The sequence below is a fragment of the Ambystoma mexicanum genome, chromosome 6q (assembly GCF_040938575.1).
Source record: "Ambystoma mexicanum isolate Mex_15411 chromosome 6q, UKY_AmexF1_1, whole genome shotgun sequence".
Lineage (NCBI taxonomy): Eukaryota > Metazoa > Chordata > Amphibia > Caudata > Ambystomatidae > Ambystoma > Ambystoma mexicanum.
The window spans coordinates 269,932,911-269,959,351 of record NC_090937.1 but is presented as its reverse complement, the minus strand read 5'-3'; the positions used below and the strand labels follow the sequence as shown (position 1 = coordinate 269,959,351).

Sequence of the window (26,441 nt, the reverse complement as noted above, 5' to 3'; positions counted from 1 at the left end):
AGTAGGTCCAGGGGGCTATACCTGGCGGGTTGTCTCTCTCTCCTGGACCAGGTCTGCGGGGCCCCTTGTCCTTTACTTTCTCCGCTTTTATGGGGCAATGTCTCCCAGCGACCCCCCCGCCTGGGGTGTCAGCTTTGCCCCTTTGATATTAGAGGCTTCATCCCCTGTGGTTGCCACCGTTTGTCTGGTTAGGCATGCCTGCCCCCCCTGGAAACTCCACCTTAGCTCCTTTATCCTGCTCTCGGGAACCAGGGTGTCTGGCGTCACTCTTGTGGTCGCTTGATCGGATCTCGCTGGGGCCTCTAGGGTGCAGTGCCTTGGCCCTTCCTTGCCTCAATCCTCTCCTGGATGGTTGGTGTGGTGGGGGTTGTGAGGTAGTCCTCTGGGTATAGCTGACTGCTCTGTGGCCCGGAGCCTCCTCCCCCCCTTGCTATGTCCTACGGCATCTTCCTCTGTGTGTTCGCTTTAATGGAGGGGCCTCACCTGTTGCACTCGTCGGGGTTGCACTTGTCGGGGTCCTTATGAGGCTCCACGGGTGCTCCTGCTATCCTCCTATTGCTCTCCTCTACGCTTGCCCCTTCAAGCTCCTGATGTCCCCCTGTTGTTCTCCTCTACGCTTGCCCCTTCAAGGCTCCTGCTGTCCCCCTGTTGCTCTCCTCTACACTTTCCCCTTCAAGGCTCCTTCTGTCCCCCTGTTGCTCTCCTCTACGCTTGCCCCTTCAAGCTCCTGCTGTCCCCCTGTTGTTCTCCTCTACGCTTGCCCCTTCAAGGCTCCTGCTGTCCCCTGTTGCTCTCCTCTACACTTTCCCCTTCAAGGCTCCTTCTGTCCCCCTGTTGCTCTTCTCTATGCTTGCCCCTTCAAGGCTCCTGCTATCCCCCTGTTGCTCTCCTCTACGCTTGCCCCTTCAAGGCTCCTGCTGTCCCCCTGTTGCTCTCCTCTATGCTTGCCCCTTCAAGGCTCCTGCTGTCCCCCTGTTGCTCTCCTCTACGCTTGCCCCTTTAAGGCTCCTGCTATCCCCCTGTTGCTCTCCCCTACGCTTGCCCCTTCAAGGCTCATGCTATCCCCCTGTTGCTCTCCTCTACGCTTGTCCTTATGAGACTCCACCGGTGCTCCTGCTATCTCCCTGTTGCTCTCCTCTACGATTGTCCTTATGAGGCTCCACGGGGGCTCCTGCTATCACCCTGTTGCTCTCCTCTACGCTTGTCCTTATGAGGCTCCACGGGCGCTCCTTCTATCCCCCTGTTGCTCTCCTCTACGCTTGTCCGTATGAGACTCCACGGGTGCTCCTGCTATCCCCCTGCTTCTCTCCTCCACGCTTGCCCCTTCAAGGCTCCTGCTGTCCCCCTGTTGCTCTCCTCTACGCTTGCCCCTTTAAGGCTCCTTCTATCCCCCTGTTGCTCTCCTCTACGCTTGCCCCTTCAAGGCTCCTGCTATCCCCCTGTTGCTCTCCTCTACGCTTGTCCTTATGAGACTCCACCGGTGCTCCTGCTATCACCCTGTTGCTCTCCTCTACGCTTGTCCTTATGAGGCTCCACGGGTGCTCCTGCTATCCCCCTGCTTCTCTCCTCCACGCTTGCCCCTTCAAGGCTCCTGCTGTCCCCCTGTTGCTCTCCTCTACGCTTGCCCCTTTAAGGCTCCTGCTATCCCCCTGTTGCTCTCCTCTACGCTTGCCTCTTCAAGGCTCCTGCTATCTCCCTGTTGCTCTCCTCTACGCTTGTCCTTATGAGGCTCCACGGGGGCTCCTGCTATCACCCTGTTGCTCTCCTCTACGCCTGTCCTTATGAGGCTCCACGGGTGCTCCTTCTATCCCCCTGTTGCTCTCCTCTACGCTTGTCCATATGAGGCTCCACGGGTGCTCCTGCTATCCCCCTGCTTCTCTCCACCACGCTTGCCCCTTCAAGGCTCCTGCTGTCCCCCTGTTGCTCTCCTATACGCTTGCCCCTCCCAGGCTCCTGCTGTCCCCCTGTTGCTCTCCTCTACGAATGCCCCTTCAATGCTCTTGCTATCCCCCTGTTGCTCTCCTCTACGCTTGTCCCTTCAAGGCTCATGGCTGGCTCCGGCTGCTTTGCCATTCATAAGGCACTGGGTGGAGGGAGAGGCTATTTGCAAAAAAAACTAGCTGCTTAGGTGCTGTAGGCAGATGAAAGTGTCTGAATTGCCTGGGCCTCCCTTCCAGGGCCCGACAGAGGAGATGAGTAGTGCCTTTGAAGGGTTTGTCTTGCCCAAACTACGTAATGGGATGCTAATGAACCTGCTAATAAAACAACTGCCCTTTTGTGAGGGTCCAATAAGTAATGATATGGAGCATTGATTTCTAATACTTTAAGGAATGTAGCAAGCACACTGTGTTGTGATATGTACTTAGTTAGCAGGGCACACCATTTTAAAAAAGTTCGTAGGTAGGCCACCCCATTCCGGTATTAGACCATGGCCCTCATGCAAGACACGCCCCCAAATGAGAGCCCACCCCCTTACTTTCTTACCCCACTTAACGCCCTGGGAGTACTTGATGCAGGGTATGGGTAACACATAAACATTCTTGCAGAGGGCTGGTTGGGGGTTCTCCGGATTTGTGCTCAAACACCGCCTGGGGACTGTGTGGGAACCTGGCGCATAAAGTGTTGCTAAGTATCACACACCAGGTGAAAAGTGCGTCTTCCCTCTCATGCAATTATCACACCATTGATGAGATGTCCTGTCCCTCCTCCCCTCACTGAAACAATTACACTCATTCTGAAACCAACGCTACAACTGACTGCACACTACACATCCCATCTCGCAAAACCGCAGCTATCTGGACAATTGGAGACACTCACTGCCATCCTTGCATCCCTCAAGGCCACATCGTATGTGCCTGACTGCCTCTGTACTCAAAACCCTTTCCGACTGCAGCACTCCTCCTTTACCTGGCAATCATTAACTGCTCCCAGCAGACAAAACTGTATTAGTTCCGGAGGCAAGTAGCCTTCATAGAATCATAGTTGGCAAATCAACTTCCGGTGCACCAGTGGTGCAGGGATGAATATTGGTTTCTAAACCATGAAACAACCCAACAACCTCTAGTACACCATAAGGGATCTGAACGGATTGGAAACATAAGCCCATTATAAACCTTGTTCAATTTTGGTAACATGAACGCAGCGGCAGGCTTATCTGAGAATAGTCGTGGATCGTTGGTTAGTTGCCACACAGCGATAATACAATTATTACCCAATGTCTTTGCTTTGGGAAATAATCGCTCTGTGAAAACGAGATGAGTGGAAAGCATCTAAAAGCTCCTCTGAGCCTGTTTTGCCATTTAATTGTATTAATCTGTGCTCCCTGCCTCAGTGAATCCCTCCCTCTGCCTTGCCCACCAGCTTCCTCTTCCTGATCCCCGCCTGTCTCACAGCCCGCCCACCTCCCTGATTGGTCAGATCACTAGTCTTAACTGATATGAGTTTTTTGACCTACTATCCGCCAGTTGTCGCTGTGTACCCCCACCCTTATTTCCCTCATCGTCACTGTGTGCCCTCAGCCCCTTAGTTCCCAACGTTTCACTGTGTGCCCAGACCACCTGGTTCCCATCTCGTCACTGCCCGTCCAACAACCTCCGGTCCAGTGTGATGCCCCCAGCTTCTCGCCTGGTCCCCTAAGATATCGCTGTCTACCCCATGCCCCTTTCGTGTCCCATGTTGTCCCTGTGTGCGCCCAGCCCCCTCTCGTCGCCCTTGATTTCGCGGTATACCCCCAGCGCCTCTGGTCCCGTGATGTCCCTCTGTACCCTCTGTCCCCCTGCATGATGTTGCCGTTTGCCCCTACCCTCAGCCCCCTGCGATGCCGCTGTGTACCAAACCCCTCCGGTCCTCATTTACATTTCCCAGGCATGCCCTCCTGTCTGTGTACTAACACCTGCACTCTCTAGGTGTCTCTAGACCGAGTGCAGTCTTCACATTTGTGCTGTTCATGCCCTGTGGGAGTGTCTTTGCATTCTTCCTCTTTCCCTCCCTTGTCATCGGACGCATTTGAAGAGCATTGCGCTTAGGCGCTGTGTGGATGAAACATCATATCATATCATATCAGTATGTTTACTCTCTACTCTACACCATCACACAATTAGAGTGCACCTATACCCCTCAATTAATTCTGTCTAGCTGCTCACATACGACCACTACCCCACAAACACCTCATCACTCTAATACAACGCAGCTATATCCCATGACAAACTGTTACCATCAGGCAATTACATCAACTGCACACATAACTGGTGCACCCATGCACCCCACGACACTTACTCTCTCAACTGACCTGGACTGTGGTCCCTGAGGGCGTTCAACCTACCACCACTTTGAGGTCATGCCAATGATATATAGAGCGCTATATAAATGCCAAATAACCTAACAATAGGGGCCCAAGAGTGTTCTGCTGCTTGCCTAGACATACACCCCAGTAAAAAATGTTGAGTGTCATAAAACGGATTCAAATTATATATACTGTATAGCTTATGAATTATATCTTCTTTAGCACTACCAATGAGTTCTCCAGGATGAAGTTTCAAGGCACAGCAAAATAGTTCCTACTGAACAGTATGTGATGTTCCATCCCACTCTGTTGCTCCTGTCAGCAAGCATAGATTTACAAGCCCCCATTTGCTTTATTGGCCCACATTCTGTATAGTTGAAGGCCATTTGAAGTTACGCTGATTTGATCAATGTTAACACAAAGAATCAAAGTAGTAGAGAAGCAATTAAGTTTTACGCTGATTATTTTATTTTATTCTTACAATGAAATATGTATTAACAGAAAATAAATTACAAAGGTCATCAAGAACATTTTCTTTTGACAACTTCGAAGCAATGGCACTCAGAAGCACATTGGTGCGAAATGCAGGTCACCCACACAAGCCAACGCTGAATGCTCCAATGAGGATGACTTCTCTGTAAGTGTAAAGAGATGAAAAACATAAGGCTCAACAAAGATGCATACAATAGCCACCAAAATGTAACGTATGACACCATGAACATATTTATCAATATTTCATTGGGTATTTATAATGCGCCTATACAGCAAATGGTGTATCAAGGCACATATATTTATAATATTAATTTGAAATTCAAAATTACAATGTACATGTCATCACAGTAAGCACAATGGTCTGCAAGTGCAGGCCCAGGTATCCCGCTGCAAATCACAAAATAAATTGTGAGCCTAATCTCACAGTTCTTGGGGTCTGTTCCCCTGAGGTGCTTCAGCACCCTGTCTACCAAAGTTCTAAGGTTTAACCCGTCCGGGTTAGTGGGTTAGGGTCCATTCGATTGGATAGGCACAGGGAGGTAGGGTAACCGGAAAGAGAGTTAGGTAGAGGGTGTGGAAAGAAAGGGCTTTACAGAGAACATATTTACATACATTTATCATCCCAACCAAAGTTGGTACTCATGCTCATGAATATTCCCTGTCGTCGGGCTGGGAATCCTCAGTATAAGAAGTCATTGGTTTATAGGAGAAAGACTGTTTATAAACAAAAGTGAAATCGTTTTTCCTTTTACAGAGGATTCCCAGCCTGACGACTGGGAATATTCAGAAGCATCTGAATCCATGCCAGACTCCATGCTGGAGAAATGCTCCTCGACGACTTCTGCTTCTCCTCCAATGATTTCATGACAGTTAATAAATCTCTGTCCTCGTGAGGCCGTGCGCATCACACAAACTTCATTACCATGACACTATGTTGAGACAAGAGACTGCCCAACACCTTACCCAATGCGTGCTTCACTACTGTGCGGCATGCATATAACACATTAATTATGGCCATTCAGTGCGCAGAGACAGTTGTGACTCATACAAGTTACATTGGTATGCACATACGTTATGCATAGATGAATAAACAACGCTACTTAGCTCTGGCTTGTAGATGTAGTCGAGATGGTCAGTTCTGTGCTTGCATGACATTCCAAGTGCCATTTAAGGAGATGGTGAAGGTATGCACTAAATAAATAAAGGCTGAAATCAGTATGTCAGAGTGTTAGTGCTCTGTTCATTTAAGATTGCATTCTTTAGATATGTTTAAGCGTCTCTTAGGAAACATTTGTCGCATAAGTCACATACGCAGATTTATGCTTTTATTTAACATTAAGCACATTACATTTCTTCTTTTGCTTTACAGTCTCTACATTACTGGTTGCTGCAACACTAGTACACAGTTTAGTCTTTATATCAGGGAGACAGAGTAATGACAAGCTAGCCCAAAGACGCTGCAATCCCTTTAGTGAGCCTAATGAGTTGCTCGTTTCCCTGGGCATAGAGGAAGAGCCCAGGAGTCTGTGAGAATCTGATGAGCATTCCCGGAAATCAGTTGATCTCCCAGTACTTTTCCTTTGTATGATACAAAAGGAAACAAGGCTGTGAGTTCACATGCGGCTAGCAGAGGATGGTCACCATCGTGTATGTGAGATAAAAGCTGAATTAGGGGCAATATCTGAAAAAAAGCAAAGTGAGATGAATGTCCAGATGTTAGAAGAGGATGTCTCTTCAGAATCCCAGTTAATAGATGACTTACACCCATTGCGGACCAGTGACATTAGCTGCTACAAGACACCACATTTCAACCAGTGCAGAACTCAATACAATGTTAAGTACATGGCTGTTTCTTCTCCTACACATACAAAAGAAATAAAGCATGATGCCAAGACACTTAATGCAACCAATAAGAACAAGAATCTGATATCTACTGAAGATGCGAGTGGATCCGTGGTCATACCTAATGAAAAAATGCCTTATAAAAAAGAAATATGAAAAGGAAAGTACCATTTCGAAAGATGACCTGGATACGTTAGCCCTGGTTTACCAGAGAGTCATTTACAAGATAGATTCTTGAAACCACCGGCAGTTAACACAGATGAAGAGGGAAGTAGAAGTGACAACTGCATGATTGCAGAGAGAAATGCGGAGCATTGCAAAGAAAGAAGCTCAAATGAAAATCTAGCCGTCATTGCTTTAGATTTCCACAGTTCTGTTCGTTCGACCCCCCACCAACACAGACGATAATCTGATATCTACTGAAGATGCGAGTGGATCTGTGGTCATACCTAATGAAAAAATGCCTTATAAAAAGGAAATATGAAAATGAAAGTACCATTTCGAAAGATGATCTGGATTCAGTTAGCCTTGGCTTACCAGAGAGTCGTTTACAAGATAGACTCTTGAAACCACTGGCAGTTAACACAGATGAAGAGGGAAGTGGAAGTGACAACTGCATGATTGCAGAGAGAAATGCGGAGCATTGCAAAGAAAGAAGCTCAAATGGAAATCTAGCCGTCATTGCTTTAGATTTCCACAGTTCTGTTCGTTCGAACCCCTACCAACACAGACGAGAATCTGATATTTACTGAAAGTGCGAGTGGATCCGTGGTCATACCTAATGAAAAAATGCCTTATAAAAAAGGAAATATGAAAATGAAAGTACCATTTCGAAAGATGATCTGGGTACGGTTAGCCTTGGCTTACCAGAGAGTCGTTTACAAGATAGACTCTTGAAACCACCGGCAGTTAACACAGATGAAGTGGGAAGTAGAAGTGACAACTGCATTATTGCAACTCAAGTTGTAACTTACAATTGTGAGCTGTCTCCTAGTTCCTCAGTAGGGAAACCGGATGCATGCTTCTTTTGTCTCAAAAAAGAAATGCCTGCCTCACAGGGGGAATTTGCGACCGATTCCGTTAAAGAAATGAGTCAAGAGTGGTCGTACAAATGGCAACAATGACCATTGTTTGGAAACTCAAGTAAAACAAAATAGGTGCATCAGCTGCGCATGTCAGCAATACAAGAGAATATGATTTTGAAACAAGTGATACAAGTTTCAGACAAGCTGTTAATCTAGATTCTGCTACATCTCAGAGTTCCTGGGTTTATAGTCCTACAAAGATTCAAAATGTAACAAAAACACTTTCTACCTTCACTATCTTTTTGCTTGCGACATTTTAGCTTCCAATTATAACTGTAGTCTTCCAAATAAACCAATGTATGTTTTTTCAGGCACACTTAAATGTACTCGATGTTGTCCTAGACAAAACAATGGGCACAGACAAGATGGTCGCCTGATTGCTCCGGCCCCTGTGCTGCATAAGTGAGGAGTAATAGGGGAGTAGTGGAGCCGGAACCCTTGCCAGCCATGTCCCGTGGTTGGACAAAAGTGCACCTGAGGACGAGGAGGAGACAGGAGCCTACACAGGAAGCACAGCAAGTGGCACAAGCCCACAAGGCTCCTGCAGGTTGTCCCACAACGAGCAAGAGTCAGGTGGCTAAGCTGAACAATTATCAGGACAAGGCAGATATTTGTGTTTGAGCGGGTTAAGGTGGGGTGGTTCTTGGGAGAGTTAAGCGCTTGAGTCTCAATAATTCTAGTCAGTGAGAGGTCCCAAATATATCTCTCTCTCATTCACACTGCTGAGCCAGGCTCAGGCAGCCAATCATGCATGGGTGGGTCTTTTGTAGGCCTCTGGTGTGCATTGTTTTCAACTGGGGCCTTCTTGCTGTCTCATGTGTTCTTTTACCTTCAGCATTTGGCCGGGGGTATTTTTGGCGGTTTTACCACCAGTTTTCTGGCGCTAACAGCACCAACGCTGTACTTGTGATTGCTCTTTGATAGCACGTTTGGTTGCCGGCGTTATTACAGCCGGCGGTATTACAGCCGGCTGTGCTAGCACCGGCTGTGATTGTGTGGCTGGGATTTGCAGTCGTGATCCGGCGGAGCGGTATTGGCGGCGCTAATACCATTTCCACCGGATTTACGGGTTACCGCCCAACTCGTGAGGAGGCCCATAGTGTTTTTTTTCCCTCAGAATATTGCTATCACACATATCCCTCATTTAAGTCTTATCAGACGAACCTCCACACAATACACAACGAGAGAGTCATCCCTCCCACAACATCATTCAATGCCATGATATGTCTGACCCCGATTGACACACCGGGAACTTCCCAATTTTTATTCTATATTTACTTGCTGGGCACTTCCCGGTCCTTATTCTGACCCTTGACCCGCATTTCCCTGCAATGTAGTTTATTGACAAGATATCTCTATGATAGAGATGACAACATAATGCCATTATTACAACCAGCTCTAATGTCAAACTCACATGGGAATAGGGTACTCAACCCCCTCTCCCGAACCACAGAAGCCGAATAGATCGACCCTCCCACCGTGGTTGGCACGGGCGCCTGCATATAATATCACAGGGAACCACGTGGCAGCCAATGGGGGGAAGACGGAGTTAGGGAAAGGGGGTGGATTGACAAAGGAAAGGAGGGGAAAACATAACAAGAAAATACATAGCAATAATAATACCTATTAGGTCAATGCTCCTGAAACCTGTATCGTACTCCTATACCAGTATCCTAACCTCATATACCCATAATGACCTTAGTACATTTCGTAGCAAGCTCTTTATATTTTTAGCAATGTTCTTATGAAACACCACCCTTGCGTACAACACAACAAATGAATGTTAGCAACTTAGACTTGACATAAGACGGAAACACTTTTGAAAGCACTCTTGAAACATAGGGGGTTGCAGACAAGCAGAATGGCATGGACAAATGAATGTACGAGACTCATGGCCCAAGGGGCACATTGAAGCAACAAACATGGGTTCACAAATACTAAGCACATGTCCTCTGGTTGTTCTCTGAAATCATATTTTAGCTCTAGGTGATTCCCTTGTTGTAAAACGAATAATAGCCAGTGTTAGCAGTTAGCTTATTCAGAAATTAGATGGCGTGTTTAAGCATGAGCTGTTCACACACGAAATAGCGTGTTCCTTCACACGCTCTCTCTTTTCGTGGCATCACATCATTCAGGCAATACACTCATTAATATGCAAATAGCATGAGTAACTTAACTGACGGTCTGGACGCCTAATAGAACATCCGGACCCTGAAGATCAATGCCCAACACCAAGAACATAGCCGTTTAACGCCGCAGCCGGGCGCTGTGGTTTTCAGTAGAGAAATGCACCATTGCGGCCTTGGATACAGCTTCTCAGTCCTCCGGCGTTTCAGCGTTCCTGCATATCATCGTGTCCTCAGCAGCCGCCGCCCGTGCAGACAATCTGTAATTACCTGCACTGAGGCACGGGCGGCGGCGGTTTTTTAAGCAAGCAGACCAGCCCACAATCAGAACCAGCTGGCGTGCCGCGGGAACGCTAAGGACTACATAATTCCTAAAGCATGCTGGGAAGTGTAGTCTTTAGCTACTTAGCGCCTTGTTTGGATACAAAAAATGCCTTCCTTTGCCCCATATTTGATTCCTGACAGTACCTCCTCTCTTAGGGCCCTTTCCAAGTTTTGCTTTCTCCGGATGTTGTAAATGAAATAAGCGTACCAATCTAGGTGCATGGACCGCACTAGCCAGTTCCCATGAACAATCCTCAGGTCCATACCCTGTCCATTGAATAAGATACCATAATTGATTCTGTCTCCGTCGGGAGTCCAATATCTTCTTCACTTCGAATTCCATCTGCCCATCCTTGATAATTGCTGGTGGTCTCTGCACTCGTGTCCCGGGAGCTGCGGGTTTAAGCAAAGACACATGGAACACTGGATGTATCTTCAGGGTTTGAGGCAACTTCAATTTGACCGCTACCTTAGATATACATTTCACAATCTCGTATGGTCTAATGAATTTAGGGGCAAATTTACGAGGTCCTTTCAAAGGCAAATTGTGAGTAGCCAGCCATACCTTATCTCCCACCTTATACAAAGGAGCCTCTCTCCTTCTTTTGTCTGCATATTTTTTATACTGTTCTTTAGCCTGTTCTAAATTAGCTTGTGCCTTCTGTCTGATGTGTAGAAGTAACTTTTTTCTATCCTGAAGCATAGGAATATGCTCCATGTCCGGTAAATGCTCTGGTAACATATTCTGTGTTTCACCATACAAACATTCGTTTGGAGCCATACCCAACGAAACGTGGTCAGTATTATTGTACGTGAACTCCGCCAACCATAAAGATTGTACCCAAGACTCTCTGCCATCATTTAATTAACAGCACAAATACTGTTCAAGCGTCTGATTTGCTCTCTCTGTTTGTCCATCCGTTTGTGGATGATAACTGGTGGACAACGCACAGTCGATTCCTAACATCTGACAGAAAGCACGCCAAAATTTGGAAGTAAATTGAGGGCCTCTATCTGATACAATACTTTTAGGTAGACCATGTAATCTGACCACATTTTGTAAGAACAACTCTGCCAATTTCCCCGCTGCCGGAATACCTATACAAGGCACGAAATGGGCTTGTTTAGATAAATAATCCACTACCACCCAGATTGTGTCGTACTGGTCATCTGGAGGCAAATCAGTAATGAAATCCATAGATATATGTGTCCAAACCTTTTCCGGTGTGGGTAAAGGTTGGAGTAAACCTGCTTTCTTAGTATGATCTGATTTACTTTGTACACATGTTTCACACTCTTGAATGTATTTAATAGAGTCTTGTCTTAATCCTGGCCACCAGAAATACTTTTCCAACATACTTTGTGTCTTTTTGCTTCTAGAATGTCCGGCTAGAGGGGAATTGTGACACCATTGTAACACTTTTCTTTGCAAGGCATGTGTTGGTAAATACAATTTCCCTGCATAATAGGGGAGACCATTATGAAATGTTTCCGCGGGATTCACCCCTCCCCACTCCATCTTTTTCTTTCCTTTCATTTCTTGTTTTACTTGTTTCACTAATTGAGTCATTACCGCTCCTACTACTTTTTCCACCAGAATGATGGTCTTAACTTCTGTTATACTGCTGTCCAGATTTTGCTGCCTAGATAAAGCGTCAGCTTTAGCATTATTTCTTCCTGGTCTGAAAGTAACCACAAAATTAAACTCATTAAAGTACTGTGACCACCGTAACTGCCTAGGACTCAATGAATGTGCTGTCTTGAAATATTGTAAGTTCTTATGATCTGTGACCACTGTAACCTGATGTTTGGCCCCCAACAAATAATGTTGCCACTCCAGAAAGGCTGCTCTAATTGCCAATAACTCTTTATCCGTAATAGAATAATTTTGTTCACAACTGGTAAGCTTATGAGAGTAGAAAGCCACTGGATGCCACACTCCTTCTTCATCCTTATGAGACAATACTGCCCCAACAGCCACATTGGAGGCATCAGTTTCTACTTGAAATGGTTTCTCTGTGTTAGGGTGTCTCAGAACTGGAGCTGACGTGAATGCTTTCTTTAACTCCTGAAAAGCTACTTCTGCCTCAGAGGTCCAACAAAATTTAGTGGCCTTTCTTAACATTTTAGTAATAGGTGTAATAATTTGTGAAAAATTGTAAATAAATTGCCTGTAAAAATTTGCAAAACACATAAAGGATTGGATATCCTTAATGCATTGAGGCGCTGGCCATTCAGTAACTGCTTGCACCTTCTTTTTGTCCATTACAATACCAGAAGGAGTCAAAATAAAACCAAGAAATTCGACTTGGGTGGTATGGAAGGCACATTTTTCTAGTTTTACATACAACTGATAGTCTTGTAATTTCTTCAACACTGCCCTCACATGCTCTATGTGTTGCTCTTCAGAAGATGAATAGATCAAAATGTCATCAATATACACTATGACAAACACATCTAGGAACTCACTCAACACCTCCTGCATAAAATATTGAAATGCTGCAGGAGCGTTACACAATCCAAAAGGCATAACAAGATATTAGAACAAACCAAACTTAGTCCTAAAGGCTGTCTTCCACTCATCACCCTCCTTAACGCGAATCAAATGATAGGCCCCTCTCAAGTCTAATTTGGTGTAAATCATTGCCGTTTTCACTTGGTCCAATAACATTGAAATCAAAGGTAAGGGGTACCTGTTTTTTACTGTCACCTTATTCAACGCCCTATAATCAATACATGTCCTAAGAGTGCCCTCTTTCTTTGGGACAAAGAATAATGGTGATGAAACTGGTGAGGTGGAATGTCTAATAAATCCCTTCTTTAACATATCATCTAGATATTCTCGTAAATGCTGGTTCTCTTTTTCAGTCAGAGCGTAGATTCTACTACATGGCAACTTAGCTCCTGGTTCCAAATCAATCACGCAATCATAGGGTCTATGGAGTGGTAACCTGTCTGCTCCCCCTTTGCCAAAGACTTTAGCTAAATCATGGTACTGATTTGGGATATCCACAGCCATTGCTCCCACCATTTGTGGTTCTGCCACCTGGTCTGCCAAATATAATGCATGTCTAACTTCTTCCTCCATGTGACCCTCACATTCCACCCCTGCAAACACCACCTCTCGCTTAATCCAATCAATCCTGGGATTGTGCTAAAGTAACCAAGGCATGCCCAAAATGAGTCCAAACTGAGGTGCCGCTATTAAATCAAATACAATTTCCTCTACATGTCCAGACTCACACCTCATTACAATGGGCTGAGTTTGTTGACAAATGGGCCCCGAAACTAAGGGTGATCCATCCACTGATAGCACCCCCTCAACCTGAGATTTTTCTCTTAACGGTAAATCCAACCTTTTTGCCAGTCCAATGTCAATGAAATTACCCGTGGCTCCAGAATCCACCATGGCAGACACGAACTGTTTTGCACAGGCAAAAAACAACGTTACCAAAATGTACAAATGTGAATTTCTTTTCCCTGTCGTATTTGCTATCCAATTGGGGAACCTAGTTTGTTCTGGGCCTGTCGCCTGAGTTCCCCCTAAGGCCGGCCCAATCCTTTTCCCGTCTCCCCCTGTTTTCTATCCACACCTGCTCCTTTCTTTGGAGTATTCGGGCATGTCCTAATATAATGTCCTGGCTGTCCACAATAAAGGCACAAGTTATTAGCCTTACGTTGCTCCTTCTCTGCAGTAGACAATGGCCCCCTTACTCCACCAATCCGCATAGGCTCTGCTTCTATATTCCTGTTCCCCTTACCCCAATCTAATCTGGTAAAGGGCAACACTTCTGGTCTTTTCTTCTCTCCCCTACGCTCTCCAATCCGATGATCCAGTCTTAGGGCTAAATCAATCATTGCTGTACATGTACTGGGTTGAGGTTCTACTTGGGCAATAGCATCCTTTAATTCCTCTTTCAGCCCTTGGTAGAACAACACCGTCTGTTTATTCTCAGGCCAATCTGTTTCAATCACTAACCTGTTAAATTGAGTAACATACGATACCAAGTCCCTAGTTCCTTGTCTTAAAGCTATTAATTCTTTGTCTTGAGCCAGGGAAATTTCCAGACGATCAAACAGTCTTCCAAATTCCCCCAAGAAACCATCCCAATTATACAATAAAGGATCATCCTTCTGTACCAAAGGCATTGCCCAAGCTGCCGCATCACCAGTTAAATAAGAAATAACAAATGCGGTTCTAGCCTGTACGGTCTCAAAAGCCGTAGGTTTACACAAAAAGTGCAGTCGGCATTGTATCAAGAATGTCATATATTTCTTAGGGTCTCCTGTGAATCTTTCTGGTGCCGCTAATGGCACACTACTAGGGGACTGCACAACTACTGTAGGGGTGGTTCTACCCGTTTGACCTCGTGTAGAGGTTCCTGCCCCATCCAGAGGGGTGCTCTGTGCTACCAACCCCTGTACTTGGGCTTTCAACGTACTGGATTCCTGTCTAGCCTGCACTAACTCTATTTGTATATCTTGCAGTGCTTTTAGCACATCCGCTAAAGAGGGAGGATTCGTATCCATTTGGCCTGGGTGGTTCAATTACCCCGCAATCGGGGGCAGGTAATTCTGTCAAACTCACAAGGGAATAGGGTACTCAACCCCCTCTCCCGAACCACAGAAGCCGAATAGATCTACCCTCCCACCGTGGTTGGCACGGGCGCCTGAATATAATATCACAGGGAACCACGTGGCAGCCAATGGGGGGAAGACGGATTAGGGAAAGGGGGTGGATTGACAAAGGAAAGGAGAGGAAAACATAACAAGAAAATACATAGCAATAATAATACCTATTAGGTCAATGCTCCTGAAACCTGTATCTTACTCCTATACCAGTATCCTAACCTCATATACCCATAATGACCTTAGTACATTTCGTAGCAAGCTCTTTATATTTTTAGCAATGTTCTTATGAAACACCACCCTTGCGTACAACACAACAAATGAATGTTAGCAACTTAGACTTGACATAAGACGGAAACCCTTTTGAAAGCACTCTTGAAACGTAGGGGGTTGCAGACAAGCAGAATGGCACGGACAAATGAATGTACGAGACTCATGGCCCAAGGGGCACATTGAAGCAACAAACATGGGTTCACAAATACTAAGCACATGTCCTCTGGTTGTTCTCTGAAATCATATTTTAGCTCTATGTGATTCCCTTGTTGTAAAACGAATAATAGCCAGTGTTAGCAGTTAGCTTATTCAGAAATTAGATGGCGTGTTCAAGCATGAGCTGTTCACACAAGAAATAGCGTGTTCCTTCACACGCTCTCTCTTTTCGTGGCATCACATCATTCAGGCAATACGCTCATTAATATGCAAATAGCATGAGTAACTTAACTGACGGTCCGGACGCCTAATAGGACATCCGGACCCTGAAGATCAATGCCCAACACCAAGAACGAAGCCGTTCAACGCCGCAGCCGGGCGCTGTGGTTTTCAGTAGAGAAATGCACCGTTGCGGCCCGGGATACAGCTTCTCAGTCCTCCGGCGTTTCAGCGTTCCTGCATATCATCTTGTCCTCAGCAGCCGCCGCCCGTGCAGACAATCTGTAATTACCTGCACTGAGGCACGAGCGGTGGCGGTTTTTTAAGCAAGCAGACCAGCCCACAATCAGAACCAGCTGGCGTGCCGCGCGAACGCTAAGGACTACATAATGCTGGGAAGTGTAGTCTTTAACTACTTAGCGCCCTTTTGGATACAAAAAACGCCTTCCTTTGCCCCATATTTGATTCCTGACATCTAACACCCTTACAGGGTGCTCCTCCCACAACCGCCATTACACAAGAGACAGGATTTCACACTGGCAATCACTTTTAGTCTTTCAGATTAGCATTATTGCTTTTCAGATACTAGCCACAGCTGGCGGGAACATTCTGATTAGACAGAACGGACCAACGAGCGTAGTGACGTCATCATGCCACACGCCTGGTTGGTTTATAGCAACACTGCCAGCGGCTTTACATTGGTTCCATACACCGCAACATATAGAGCCTTGAACTGTAAGTCCATTAGATCTTTCATTTGACACATTTTCCACAACACACCAGATGACTATAGACTATAGCTTATCTTTCATAAACATTATAGGTCAGATTGTTACCACGGCCACTCGCACAAGACAGATGTCACACGTCCCCGAGAAATGACGGCAGACGACGCATCTAACTGTAAGTCCAACTAAACTCCTGTGAATTACTGTTTCTGTAACACATATGACCATACAACAACACAGCCTATCTTGTACATACGTTTCTGGTCAGACACCTATCGCAACCGCATTTTCAAGAACGGTGTTCCAACTAACTCCGAGTTTAATCACCCCACATATGAGACAAGGCGAGGCATATCCCCCCTGGCTGGTGAAACCACAACGTGGGTGATTATTATAACGCGATTGTGAAACAATTGTACAAATATCACATGTTCTCAACCTTTAGCACTTAGTATTCTGTTATTATTCAATTTTGTAGCTCTTTTGGCAAATCGGATGAGCAGTCTTTGAACATGCAGGTTTGTTGCACACGAATACAGAACAATTCTGATACCTTCTGATTTATAAGGTGATTTATCAAACTTTCGATGCTTTAGTTATTTTGTATACACAGAGAGACTGTTCAAATTTAATGATGTACCACTAGTCCATTGAAACCCTCCTCTTTATTATTACATTGCAGTTTACACTTCACACGTAAGAACCCCTGATGAAGAGCGTTCCTGCTCAAAACTCGTTGGGTCTCTCATTAAAGGAGATTTTGTGAAGAACAAAGGAACTCATTGAAAAAGTTTTTTCTATAACTATTACCATTTTTTTGCCTAAAATGTATGTGTTTCATCTAGGATTTACCATTATACAAGCAGATTACCTTTGAGAGGTATGTAAATAACTCTGTTTTAAACAGCTTGGCTGGATTCCAGCCACAGATCGTGTTCAGGGGACAGGAGTTCCCACACCTTGGGAACTTTTTCATCTTGCATCCCCAATTTAATAACATTGATTCCTTACAGCTTCCCTCCCCTTTCAGAACATAGAAACCACACAGGGATTCACAGAAGGCATATTTATTTATCAAATAGAAATAATTGAATCAATTTAAAGATAAGCTAGTTATACATCTATGAAATTTTACTGCAATGATCAAAAATAATCATCCCACTAGTGACTTCAGTTTTCAATGCTACAGTCATGAACATAGAAACTTTTATAACCTACACATCACAACTCATATGCTTTGTTTACCTTGTGCTCACATGCACTACTGATACTAATTCATGAGGGGTCAGGATAAGACGTTCATTTGTTATAACAAAACAAATTATTTAAAACATCCTGCTTATACAATTCTTTCTACTTCCCCTTTACTGCAACTATATACCATCCCCCTTACTCAATAAAACATGTCATGAATTTCAGCAGCATTGTATAAAACTCAATTGCAACAAACGACTGGACCTTCATGTATGTAAATGGCTTGTAGAAAGGAAAATGTAGGTACAACATTTATGTAGCCTAGATCCCCTTCACTGATGATTTAATTTAATTACCATGTAAAAGTGTACCTTTCTCACATTCAATGGGCAACTTAAAAAACATAAAAATTGATAGAAAATAACCACCCTCTCCCCTTTATCTTGAACAACTCAGCATTAACAGCAGTATTCTGCTTGATGGTATACCCAGGAATTACTTCAATTAAATTATTTTTCTAGGCATTGTGTAAGGAAGGCATGGTATCAACAGTAAGACAGACACAAGTGACCACAATTCTAGGGTGTTTATTGAACTTTCACAAAGGTTGAGATAAACACCTATCTAAACCTAAATCTACAGATGGGAGCAAGCTACGACCATCAAATAATAATAATGCAGTCCTAGTGGAATCTTGTCAAATTAAAAGGGTCTATACTAAAAAAAACTATTGCCAATCCTTACTACTAATTTACAAATAATGTGGGGAGATGTTCATGAAAATGAAAGAAGTGTTCACAAAATGATAAGTCTGGATGTTCGGGCCGTTGGCCTCCCTTGCCCATGTTTTCAGCACGGGACAAGACGGTTCACTCGAGCAAAGCACACACTCTGGCTTCTGCGGCATGAGGGTACATTTCCATTTTCACAGTTCAAGACCTTCTGTCTCCAAATCTCTTTACTTCTTGCCAGTGTCTTGACTCAGAGGGCCTGGTATACAAAAACAACACAAAACGTTATTTTCCTTATCCAGTATTTAATTTGGGTGTTCACCCTGGATCCCCCTCAGCCGGGCTCAAATCCCTTTAAAAACAAAAGTTCAACGTTGAATCCTCCTCTTCTGGGCTCAGATCCCTTTCAAACAAAAGTTCAAGGTTGGATCCTCCTCTTCTGGGCTCAGATCCCTTTCAAACAAAAGTTCAAAGTTGGATCCCCTTCTTCCGGGCTCAAATCCCTTTAAAAACAAAAGTTCAACGTTGGATCCTCCTCTTCTGGGCTCAGATCCCTTTCAAACAAAAGTTCAACGTTGGATCCCCCTCTTCCGGGCTCAGTTCTCTTTCAAATAAAAGTTTAAATAATTCCTTCTCGGTTGACTCACAGTTCACCCCGGATGCCCCTCAGGTCGGGCTCAGATCCCTTTCTTTCACTCGATTAGTCTCCCTCAGCCAGGCTCAGACCAGTCGTGATGTACTTTAAACTGTCAAAGACTGTTGACTGTGCACAGGATTTAGCAATGCCCGTTGCATCACCACTTCGATCTCAGTATTCTTTTTTCTCACAGTCAGCATCAGTTGAATACCTAACAGAGACCTTTGAATGAGCGCCTTTGTGGCGCCGGACCACTCTGTGATGGAATCTTGGGTTGCCTCCTAAAATGCAACACAAAGTTAATTTACTTCTTTGGTTCCAAATATATCTGCGTCGCTCTTTGCAAACGCCTCCCACACTGTTCTCTTTGTACAACGTTGCTGCTTGCAACCTTGGTTCAAAACACAAGCTGGTTTGGTATCAGTCTCTTCGACTCACCGCCTGTGCTGTCTTTTCTGACCACTCTTTGTTGTAGGAGCCATGGACAGAACCACAACAGCAATCGCTCCTCCCTCCCTTAGTTATCGACGCGGGACAGCCCCGGGTACCTCCCACACACTGTGCAGGTTTGATCAGCCTTAGTTCCTGGTCTTCGGTTTCTTACTTTCCAAGGCTCGCGAAAGTAACAGTCTTTAGAGGTCACAAGTATTTCCCTCCTTGCGACTCTCTCTGGTCTCACTGTCTTTCTCCTTGTATTAAACTGCCATCTTGGAACTGCTGTTTCCTCTTGTGGTTTGCCTCGCTCAGAGTGTGCTTTCATGCTTCGCCTTTTATCCGTGTGGGGAAGTGTGATGGAAGTCAGGTGTGTGTAATGATCCATAATTGCCTGACCTTGCCTGACCGTGGTGTTGGCATATGTCAGGTATACGGCTCTGGTATTAGTCCATTGTCGCTCACTGTGAACTGTCCTTGAGAAGGTGTTTGTGTCAGGAAAGGGGCAGGGGGTTGAATTCCTAGGTATCGTGGTAGGATGGGGAAAAGGTGTTATAGGGAAGGCTATACCACGTCTCACCCTCCGGTGTCCCACTTCCAATTCCGAAGACCCCTCGTCCAGGTGATCTTGCTGCACTGGTCCACCCTCAGGAATTGGATCCAATAGCGATGGCCAAGTCCTGGCCACCTGGATGACAGATCCCTGGGGACTAGCGGGTGAGACACCCTCAGGCTTCTCACAATTATAAGGAAGTCACGGTATCGCCAGTTAGACAGACACAAATGACCATAGTTCAAAGTGTTTATTGAACTTCATTTGGGTTTGAAAAACACCTATCTAATCCTAAATCTAAAGATGGGAGCAAGCTATGGCCATCAAATAATAATAACGCAGTTCTAGTGGTATCTTGTCAAAACAAAAGGGCCTATGCTCTATACTGGTAAACCTATTGCCATGTTATGCAAAGAAAAGTGTTCAAGAAATCATACGTCAGGATATTCAAGCCATAGGCTTCCCTTCCCCACGTTTTTAGCAAGGGACAAGGTGGCATACTTGAGCTTAGAACAGTCTCTGGCTTCTCTAGCACGAGGGCACAGTTCACAACTTCAACATCATGGCCTTCTGTGCCAAAGCCTCTTTGCCATTCAAAGTCTCTTCGCCTGATGCAACAAACAAATAATAAAGTTCCTTTACTTTTGTATTTCACAAATACACCATTTTCTTAGGTGTTTTTCTATTTACCTAGGATCCCCCTCCACTGGGCTCAGATCCACTTTGACACAAAATCTTCAATCAATCTCCCTCCCCCGGGCTCGGACCAATTTATCTATTTGAACACAAACTTGCTTTAAGCTAAATCTTTCAATTGATCTGCCTTTGCCGGGCCTGGACCAACTTCTTTAACCCAAAACTTTCAATTGATCTCCCTCTGCTGGGCACGGACCAACTTGATCTACTTTGCCAAAAACTTTCTTTACTGTATCAACATCGAAGACTTTTGACTGTGCGCAGGATTTTGCTTGACCCATCGCAGGACCACTTCGATTCACAATCCTTTGCCACTCTTTCACTTTTGTCAACTCTCAGATGGATACCTTGCAGAGACCTTCGATTGAGTAAACACGCAGTGCCGGACAACTCTGTCAAAGGTATCGAATCTTGGTTTCAAAGTTCAATCACTCATCTGCAGTTCAACTTTATTTGCGTTGGTTATCACACGCCTTTCGAACAATGTTCGTTTCAGCGCTTGCCATACAATGTTGCCGCTTGCAACCGTGGCTTCAACACAGACCGGTCTTTTATCGGTCTCTCCAATTTACCGGCTGTGTTGATTTCACTGATGCTGCTTTGGTGTTGGAGCCAAGGACAGTATCACGGCATCTGGCGATTCTCCCTGCCTTGATTATCGACGCAGTATGGCCCTGGGTACCTCCGACACACAATACTTTTTTTTTGTTGTATTTGGTTAAAATAACCTTTTACAAAATTTCATATGCATAATCATCACAAAAATATCCAAGTTACTCGCAATCTTAAAGTTACTCGCAGTCTTGAAAACTAAAATATCCCATCACTTAAAAACCTTAATTTACAAAACGTATGAACACAAACATTCAAATAAAAACATATAACCATCCTATTTGTGTATAGACTAACACTAAAAAGTGAAAAAAGGAGAGAAGCAAAGAAGGAGAGAGAAAAGAAAGAAAAAATACAAAAGAGAAGGAAAGAAATTTTGGCAGGGTAGGAGTAACTCCACAGAATCTAAAGGAGTCCACCTTTAGATTCCCCTTTTCCCTCTAATCACTGATGACAACATCTTCCCACTTGTAACTAGCATTTTTAGGGGTTTTACCGTCAATCTTCCAGAGATCTTTAGTTTCTTCAACTTCATGGGTTAAACCCACCTAGGTTCACAGCTACCTTCTTAAATCTCTATCTGACTTCTCTCTAACACCTGGACTGCTGCAATTAAGAGAGCCTGATTTTGGCCTGAGACCAATCTGTCCCAGAACATGTCCGGCAGGAAGCGTATCGTTCCCAGCCCAAATCTTCCAAAAAGCACTAGTCTCACCACCCAGGTTCGCTCACATTCCATTAATAGATGTTTTAAGGATTGCTCTTTGGGGTTTTTGCATACATTGCATAAAGCAATCGCATTAAAGCCCTGACCTCTTCTGTACAGGATCTCACCTGTATGAACCACATTAAGGTGCACTCTAAAGAATTGTTTCCGCAACTTCCAATTTGGGAAATTTACCAGGTATTTTGCCAAATGACCCTGCTTCTTGTCAGCCATCAAAAATTGACTTGGATGCGCTGAAGATCGCATAATATCAGTTGTGACTATCCAGTGCATTTCTCCCAGGCTTTCTTAATCTTCACTGGATTCTATATTAGGGTCTGGCTGTTTGTCTTTATATTTTCCAATTCACCCTCTACCCATGTGTTCAAACCAATTCAAGCTTTTTTTTTCCAGATGCGAGTTGATATCCGCATATACCGACCCCTCTTTAGCTATTATCAGGAGGCGATAAAGGGAAATCAACTTCCATCCTGCTTTGGCCTTTAGGGAATGTAGACCCAATTCAAATCTGATGACTCCCATGGGCAGGCTCAAGGGCAGTCTAAGAACAATGTTCCACAAAATGCCCTCCCATTTTTCCCAGTTGCTAAACCAAAGGAGGGGCTTAGCTTCCAGCCCATAAAGGACCACAGGGATTTAAAGGGATGATTGAAAACTTACAGTACTTCCCCAATACTTTCTTCATCTGAGCAGTGAACTGCAAGATCTTACTGCGAAGGTCCTGCTCTACTTTACATACAGATGGGGAGCCGTAGACTTTGTAACGCATATACACTAGCTCTTCTACTCTGGCGATCGGATTGCCCCCCAGTGTCCATTGTGAAAAGGAGACTCTTTTATTGAGACTCTTTGATTTGTATGTTTAAACACCAGTATTCTTGATTTCTTTGGATTTAATGCCAAACCGTTCACCTCTGCATAGCGGAACAGACCATTCAGTAACCATTGCAGGCCCACTGCTGTGCAGTCTAACAACACCACATCATTAGCGTAGACCAGCCAGTGTACCCTTTCCCCATTGATCACTGGACTGGCCAACGCCGATGGGTTCAGGTGGTCTCTAGCATCCGCCAAATAGAGGTTGAAGAAGGGAGCGTCTAAATACCCCTGACGGACCCCTCTCTCCACCCCTATTGGCTCCGACAGATGACCCTCCTCATCCAATCGCACCCTTACTGTCGTCTCCCTATGCAATTCCACCAATATTGACAGGATCCCCTCCGGAATGCCCCTCGACCTAAGCTTCGCCCAAAGACGCTGTCTATTCACTTGGTCGAAAGCTCTCGAAAAATCGACCCATCCCCCATACTGCTGTTGCTTGCCCACACCTCTTGTGTTTTCACCTAGGACATTTAATGCCAATCCGTTTAGTGACTTAGAGAGGCCCTTCCTGAATCCTGCCTGGTACTTGGAGAGTACTGCTGTTTCTTTTTCCCATTTTTCTAATCCTCCCATCAAGACTCTCATGAACAGCTTACTCTCGATGTCCAAGAGGGCGATTGGGTGATAATTCGCAGGAAGCAACCAGTCGCCCCCCCTTGAACAGCGGGATCACTGTTGCTGTCTTCCAGGATGCCGGGAATTCTCTCCTTGCAAGGATCTCCCTGGATAGCCCCACTAACAGTTTTGCCTAGAGGGGGGGGTTATTTTTCAAGACCAGATACGTCAGCCCATTGGCACCGGCCGCTCTTGGTTTGGAACCTCCTTCAATTAGTTCCACCAATAGCTTCTCATCCAATGGGAGATTCCAGGCCACCTCCCTTCTTACACAAAAGGGGGTAGTCTGAGGTTTAGCGAAAATCTCTGATAGATAATCCACCCACCCTCTTTCTGTGACCAAATTACACTGATTAGCCCTTATTTCGCCCTCTAGTTGTTGGAAGACTGACCAAAACCCTCCTGAGTCTCTATTGCTGATTATCCTTAGCATTTGCTCCCCGTCCTGCTGCAAACCGAGCATCTTCCTATCCACAGACCATTGTTTATAATTCGATTTCAGAGCTCTTGTTTCTCTTTTACAGTCTGTCTCAGTTAACTCCTGCTTTTGGAGTTTTCTTAAGCCCTGGGCCAGTTGTTGTTTTCTCCTCATCGTCTGCTCACCGAACTCGTGCCGATGGACTGTTTTTTCCCTCCCTCTCCCAGACTTGGGAGATGGGTAGCCCAAATAAATGTAATGAAGCTATCCGGACGATATTTATCCTGCCACTCTCCCTTTGGGACTTCCATCAGATGACTATTTAGGGCTGCCCCATCCCTCCTATATTTCGTGAGGCGAGCTTTCCCTTTTTTTAATGTAATTCCTTGGGACTGTTTTTCATAAACTCCAATACTAATGTCCGGGAAGGATAACTCCAAACATGAGGGATCACTACCCCCTTTTCGATTTAAATTCAAAGTGACATTTAAATCGAAAAGACTTTGGGACATAAAAATGTAGTTGAGTGTGGAGATGGATGAACCCTGAGCACTTGTTGGCTTGGCTGGGATGTCCCCTGAAAGTGCTGCGTTTGCCATTTTCAAACCCCATCCTGTTAGAAATTCCACCCAAGCATTACCCTTTTTGGAGATTCTTCGGGCGCACAACTCGGACACTTCTTTAGACAATGGAATACATTGAGAGTTCAGATCTCCTCCCAGCAAAAGATGGGCACCCCCGAAAAGTAGTGTTGCCTGCTCTAATACTGCAGCTAAGACATTGAGAAACTCCTGCTGCATAGAGCCAACAGGGTTCCAATAGATATTGACCAGGATTAGATCCAATCTTGGGCTATGATTTTTCAGGGAAGCCTTGCATTCCTGAATTCCTTGTTTGTTGTTTGAAATCATGACAATGTCACCAAATGTAATGTTCTTGAAGGCCATTAGCAGCCCTCCCGATGGCCTGCCCTTTGCTTTTTGAAGGGCTGGCTGGGAAAAAATGGTGTAACCTTCAACAATAATTGGGTTTGTCAACCAAGTTTCTTTAAACATTAAGATGTCCCCTTTCTGAAACAGATGCTCCTGCATGCTTTTCGAAGTGAAAGTATTGAGGGCCCGTGTGTTCCAACACATCAAATTAACACCCAATTGGTTAAATGGTCTTTGAGCCCATTCCCAATTTTAGAAAGACTTGTGTAAGTATTTCTGGTAGGAGATGTAAGTTATTACCATGGGTAATCACTACCTCTTTCGTGGGGCTTCTTGTGGGGAAATCGGGAGATCCTCCTTCTCTTAATCCGATGCTTGGTCTTCGGGGTGCATTTTCCGTCGAAGGGTCTGAGAGCTCATTTGCAACTGGAGATAGCCAGGTAACTAAAAGGCACCGGTGCCGCCAAGGGTCGTAGAGGCCGAGTGGTTACCGGCATGCCGTAAATACCGGCATCTCTGACCAACCTTAAAATGCCATGTGCAGTGTTCCCAACAGCCACAGGTGCACACAATCAACACAGGTGGAGGCAATGGAGTCTGGCCCAGTACAAAAGGAGCACACCCACACACCACACCCCCTCCCACACCAAGATGATTCCAATAGTAGTAGCATTACTGGAGCTTGAGGACATGCTTGCATTGCCACAACATCAACAACAACAACAACAGCCGGCACCACAGAGGAGATGCAGGAGGAGAAGGAGGGTGAGACAGGCCCAGCATGTCCCACCAGTGGAGCCACCGCTACCACGTAGGCAGTCCCCAATCCCTCGCATCAGAGCCAGTCCTGTCAAACTAACCCCTTAGCAGATCCACACCCTGTACCGTCTGGACCGGGACACCATCACCACCATTGTGGACATGATACACGACGACATTGTCAGCCTCATTGAAATACGCACTGCCATCCCCCCTCTACTGAAGTTAGTGTCTGTGCTCCACTTACTTGCCACAGGCACCTACCAGCACACAGTGGGGCACATGCATGGCATATCACAACCCTTGTTTTGTCGGATTCTGAACCAAGTGCTGGATGCCCTCATCAAGCACACAAGGGACTACATATCCCTATCACGGACTCCCCAGGAGATTTTTGATACAAAAGTTGGCTTCCATGCACTGGCAGGCATGCCAAATTGTGTAGGTGCCCTCGACTGCACCCACGTGGAGGTGGTGGTCCCGCATGCCATGGTGGTGGTGTACCGCAACTGCAAGTAATACCACTCCATCAATGTGCAGATGGTATGCAACGCTAGCAAGATCATCACACATTGTTGTGCCCGATATTGTGGATCAACACATGACTCTATGGTCCCACGGAACTCCACGCTACCACGCTTCATGGAGCGACATGCTGGACAACGTGCCTGGCTGCTTGGTAAGTTGCATGACTGGCACCATGCTGCCAATGTTGATGTGAGTGCACAATGTGCACATCACCGAACACTGTGCCCCAAAGCATCACAAACAGTACATGACACCCAAATCCCATAGGAATGAAATAAGGTTGACACCTATCACTACATGACTAACAGTAAAACACCCCACATCCCACAACACGTGCACCACTCATCAGCGGCCCTCACCCTCCGTAACGCCATCCAGCACCATGCAGTGCATATGTACTATGTTGCTGTCTCCAGCAAATCACCACACAGGACAAGCATCCCTGGGAGTGCATTGAACTGAACCAACTAGGGAATCCACTGTCTGTCACAGGGCCGCCACGCCCACAGGAGTGCTGTATGTCACCATGGGAATGATCAGCGCTGATTGCCTAATATTGCACAGACTAC

The 26,441-nt window shown here is 45.4% G+C and overlaps 1 long non-coding RNA gene across 2 annotated transcripts in view; it reads right to left on the bottom strand.

Annotated features, from left to right (window-relative positions):
- Window positions 1-4,735: 4,735 nt before the first annotated feature.
- The window catches only part of LOC138515963 (uncharacterized), a 230,750-nt gene continuing 209,044 nt past the window's right edge, over window positions 4,736-26,441 (bottom strand). Inside the window, exon 3 of one of the 2 annotated variants that reach the window (XR_011282186.1) lies at window positions 4,736-5,980. This is a non-coding gene — a long non-coding RNA (uncharacterized lncRNA). The remainder of the gene's footprint in view (window positions 5,981-26,441) is intronic. The other variant, XR_011282187.1, reaches the window with a different exon arrangement.